This window comes from Drosophila subpulchrella, unplaced genomic scaffold, assembly GCF_014743375.2.
Source record: "Drosophila subpulchrella strain 33 F10 #4 breed RU33 unplaced genomic scaffold, RU_Dsub_v1.1 Primary Assembly Seq159, whole genome shotgun sequence".
Classification (NCBI taxonomy): domain Eukaryota; kingdom Metazoa; phylum Arthropoda; class Insecta; order Diptera; family Drosophilidae; genus Drosophila; species Drosophila subpulchrella.
In genome coordinates, this window is record NW_023665497.1 from 44,433 (window position 1) to 50,000 (window position 5,568).

Here is a 5,568-nt window from a genome sequence, read left to right on the forward strand (position 1 = left end):
ACATGGAATATGTTTTGCCACTACTTTTTCGCGTCACTAATAATATGACGATACAGTCTTGCTACCATAACATAAGTTTTGAACAATAAGAGGAGCAGACACACCAACCAACCAACCGCGCTGCTACCATTATATATACTTATATTTATATAAGTCCTCTTTACTTGAATGGCCTCTTTACTTGAATTTCAATACCATAGGAATATTTATTTATACATGGAATATGTTTTGCCACTACTTTTTCGCGTCACTAATAATATGACGATATAGACTTGCTACCATAACATAAGTTTTGAACAATAAGAGGAGCAGACACCAACCAACCAACCGCTGCTACCATTGAATGAACCATATATACAAACTTTTATATATGTCCTCTTTACTTGAATTTTAATACCATAGGAATATTTATACATGGAATATGTTTGCCACTTTATCATCGCGTCACTAATAAGATGACGATACATTTTGTTTGTTCAATATTTACTTATATATTGATGTTTCCAATTTAGGTCTTTTATATTTCTTCTTCCCTACCTTACACACCACAAACAAAGTGGCGTGCGATGCTGCAAGCAAGCATAATGATTATGCCCGCTTGCAACATCTTTATTATCGAATCATCAAGCAAAGGATAAGCTTCAGTGGATCGCAGTATGGCAGCTGCTCAACCACTTACAACACCTTGCCTGTTACAAAAGTCGTTTACAATTGATTCTAGGCTTTGTCATTGTATTAAATAATGCTTTTATATGTAACTAGCGCGGCATCAGGTGATCAAAGATCCTCCCAATTTACTATGTTACAAATTACATTGGCATCACATCCATTGTCGTTTATAAAGTAAATTATAAACTTTAAATGGTTTAGAAGCCATACAATGCAAATTGCCCCTTATTTATCATTGCAGTCCAGCACGGATACGACCTTAGAGGCGTTCAGGCATAATCCAACGGACGTAGCGTCATACCACTGTTCGCTCGAACAAGTATTGTGCCATTGGTCCGTACCTGCGGTTCCTCTCGTACTACGCAGGAATGCTGTCGCAACAACGTTTTGTCATTAGTAGGGTAAAACTAACCTGTCTCACGACGGTCTAAACCCAGCTCACGTTCCCTTGCATGGGTGAACAATCCAACGCTTGGTGAATTTTGCTTCACAATGATAGGAAGAGCCGACATCGAAGGATCAAAAAGCGACGTCGCTATGAACGCTTGGCCGCCACAAGCCAGTTATCCCTATGGTAACTTTTCTGACACCTCTTGTTAAAAACTCTTTAAACCAAAAGGATCGATAGGCCGAGCTTTTGCTGTCCCTGTGTGTACTGAACACCGAGATCAAGTCAGCATTTGCCCTTTTGCTCTATGTGTGGTTTCTGTCCGCACTGAGCTGGCCTTGGGACACCTCCGTTATTATTTGAGAGATGTACCGCCCCAGTCAAACTCCCTACCTGGCAATGTCCTTGAATTGGATCATACCTGAGTAATTGGAGTTATACCAAATTTTCAAATCAAAAATACATAAATGCACCGTTTTATTAAAGAATTTGTTTGCGATTATATAACAAACTCGTGATACTTTGATCAAGAAGCTTGCATCAAAACCCAATACCATAAGATATAATAAATATATCCGTATAATGGCTAGGAAATGATACACGTTCCATTTAATCAAGTAAGTAAGGAAACAATAAGAGTAGTGGTATTTCATTGGCGATACCAAACCGAAGTCTAATATCTCCCACTTATTCTACACCTCTTATGTCTCCTTACACTGCCAGATTAGAGTCAAGCTCAAAAGGGTCTTCTTTCCCCGCTAATTATTCCAAGCCCGTTCCCTTGGCTGTGGTTTCGCTAGATAGTAGATAGGGACAGTAGGAATCTCGTTAATCCATTCATGCGCGTCACTAATTAGATGACGAGGCATTTGGCTACCTTAAGAGAGTCATAGTTACTCCCGCCGTTGACCCGCGCTTACTTGAATTTCTTCACTTTGACATTCAGAGCACTGGGCAGAAATCACATTGTGTCAACACCCGCTAGGGCCATCACAATGCTTTGTTTTAATTAGACAGTCGGATTCCCCAAGTCCGTGCCAGTTCTGAATTGATTGTTAATTGATAATCGTTATAATTAATAAGAACTAATTGGTTTAACCCAATTAGTATTCTTAAAAATTTTAGCAAGAAAGTTCCACAATTGGCTACGTAACTAAACTATCCGGGGAACAAGTGACCAACATAAATGCCAGACACTCTATTTACCCAGAACGAGCACATAAACCATGTTATTGTTTCCCAATCAAGCCCGACTATCTCAATCTTCAGAGCCAATCCTTATCCCGAAGTTACGGATCTAATTTGCCGACTTCCCTTACCTACATTATTCTATCGACTAGAGACTCTTCACCTTGGAGACCAGCTGCGGATATTGGTACGGCCTGTTGAGAAGTTTGCGTGTCCCCACCATAAATTTTCAAGGTCCGAGGAGAAAATATCGACACAACAGTATATGTCATGCTCTTCTAGCCCATCTACCATATCTCTCTGCGAAAGACTTCCATGGTAGTACGGCTATAAAACAGAAAAGAAAACTCTTCCGATATCTCTCGACGGCTTCTTTATGGTCGTTCCTGTTGCCAGGATGAGCACGAGGCCCATATTTAATAACAAACGGATACTCAACAGGTTACGGAATTGGAACCGTATTCCCTTTCGTTCAAAATTATTCAAGTATATTAATTAGCTTGATTTATATAATATAATTATATTTGTATGGCATTTGTGTTTTACTTGAAAATTTTCGGCTTTCGCCTTGAACTTAGGACCGACTAACTCGTGATCAACCACTGTTCACACGAAACCCTTCTCCACTTCAGTCCTCCAAGGTCTCATTCGATTATTTGCTACTACCACCAAGATCTGTACCAATGGCAGCTCCATGCAGGCTTACGCCAAACACTTCTACGCATACCATTGTACCTTCCTACTCACTAAAGTTTCAAAATTTATATCACAAGTAATATAAATCATCTACTTTAGCGGTAATGTATAGGTATACAACTTAAGCGCCATCCATTTTAAGGGCTAGTTGCTTCGGCAGGTGAGTTGTTACACACTCCTTAGCGGATTTCGACTTCCATGATCACCGTCCTGCTGTTTTAAGCAACCAACGCCTTTCATGGTATCTGCATGAGTTGTTAATTTGGGCACCGTAACATTACGTTTGGTTCATCCCACAGCGCCAGTTCTGCTTACCAAAAGTGGCCCACTGGGCACATTATATCATAACCTTGAACTTCATATCAAGAAAGTTAAGGTTCTTACCCATTTAAAGTTTGAGAATAGGTTAAGATCGTTTCGACCCTAAGGCCTCTAATCATTCGCTTTACCAGATAAGATTATTTTATATAACATTAAAATGCACCAGCTATCCTGAGGGAAACTTCGGAAGGAACCAGCTACTAGATGGTTCGATTGGTCTTTCGCCCCTATACTCAATTCTGACAATCGATTTGCACGTCAGAACTGTTTCGGTCTTCCATCAGGGTTTCCCCTGACTTCAACCTGATCAAGTATAGTTCACCATCTTTCGGGTCACAGCATATATGCTCAAGGTACGTTCCAGTTAGAGGCATAAATAATATAAATATCATTATACATAACTATATAGAACGCCCCGGGATTGTGTTAATTAGCTATAAATAGTTAAAAAACTAATCCCATTATTAGTCAAGTTAATTACGCTATTAGGTTTATATCCCAATAACTTGCACATATGTTAGACTCCTTGGTCCGTGTTTCAAGACGGGTCCCGAAGGTATCCTGAATCTTTCGCATTGTTAATCATACAAGTGCATATAATAAACACAAAAATCAATGATAATTATGCCATTATATAATTCCGAAAAATTAACGCACTGTATTCATATAAATCTATCAGCACTTTATCAAATTAATAACATTTATTCTGTGTTAAAATGCAAGCAAATTAATTTGAATAAACTATAAGTTATATTTTATGATAAATTTTGTATGCTAATAGATTACAATGTCCTTATATGGAAAAAATGCACACTATTATCATAATATTGTTTAAATATTACAATTTTAATGATGAATTTTCCATAACGGATATTCAGGTTCATCGGGCTTAACCTCTAAGCAGTTTCACGTACTGTTTAACTCTCTATTCAGAGTTCTTTTCAACTTTCCCTCACGGTACTTGTTTACTATCGGTCTCATGGTTATATTTAGTTTTAGATGGAGTTTACCACCCACTTAGTGCTGCACTATCAAGCAACACGACTCTTTGGAAACATCATCTAGTAATCATTAACGTTATACGGGCCTGGCACCCTCTATGGGTAAATGGCCTCATTTAAGAAGGACTTAAATCGTTAATTTCTCATACTAGAATATTGACGCTCCATACACTGCATCTCACATTTGCCATATAGACAAAGTGACTTAGTGCTGAACTGATTTCTTTTCGCTCGCCGCTACTAAGAAAATCCTGGTTAGTTTCTTTTCCTCCCCTAATTAATATGCTTAAATTCAGGGGGTAGTCCCATATGAGTTGAGGTTGTGTATAACTTTTTTTGCAATTAATTCTTTATATATAATGATAAAACATTTTATTAAATTCGTTATATATTTTATATATTTGTATGGCATTTGTTTGGTCTAACGAATCAACGAAGAATAATAATATTGTCAACGGCTTTCTATTTACTAATCTTTAATAAGAGACAATTCTAGATAAATTTTTTATGCTAGACATTTCTCAGTATTATTTGATTGAAAAAGAAAATATTTCTCTTCGTTTTTCACATTCAAATTATTTACTAATGTGAGATAATGTTTTTCATATATTTGTTAATATTATGAATAATATAATAATTAAATTATTATTATCCAATAATATACCATATGCTTATAAAATTTCATTATAAAATTTATATAAACAACTTAATTAGCATAGTCTTACAACCCTCAACCATATGTAGTCCAAGCAGCACTATAAAATTAATTAAAGTACATAACAGCATGGACTGCGATATGCGTTCAAAATGTCGATGTTCATGTGTCCTGCAGTTCACACGATGACGCACAGTTTGCTGCGTTCTTCATCGACCCATGAGCCGAGTGATCCACCGCTTAGAGTTTTATATATTGGTTTGGTAATTTTGTCATATATGTTTTTATTGAAAGAAATTAAAAATACACCATTTTACTGGCATATATCAATTCCTTCAATAAATTGATTTTTATACCTAAAACGAATGCTGCGAAATGTCTTAGTTTCATATAACCAATAATATATCAAGTATTTTTTAAATGGCATTTACGGTATTAATACTTTTTTTTAGCGATATATATTGAAATTTATATAAAACATTAACCTGTAATAATCAGGTACAACATTGTACATTTTAGGTTGTTGCATTATCCAATGTATGCGCATAACTGAGATGAACAATACATATCGCAACGCGTGTATATTATGGTCCATATACACACAGTGTTTTATTAATTAATTGCATTTAATATACAATATAATAATAATA

The 5,568-nt window shown here is 36.3% G+C and overlaps 2 non-coding genes across 2 annotated transcripts; both read right to left on the bottom strand.

Annotated features, from left to right (window-relative positions):
* Nucleotides 1-615: 615 nt before the first annotated feature.
* On the bottom strand, nt 616-4,586 carry LOC119559021. The gene has a single exon (XR_005220600.1). It is a non-coding gene; the product is annotated as a large subunit ribosomal RNA (ribosomal RNA).
* Nucleotides 4,587-4,987: 401 nt separating this feature from the next.
* LOC119559025 lies at nt 4,988-5,166 on the bottom strand. Its single transcript, XR_005220604.1, has one exon. It is a non-coding gene; the product is annotated as a 5.8S ribosomal RNA (ribosomal RNA).
* Between the last annotated feature and the right edge of the window lie 402 nt (nt 5,167-5,568).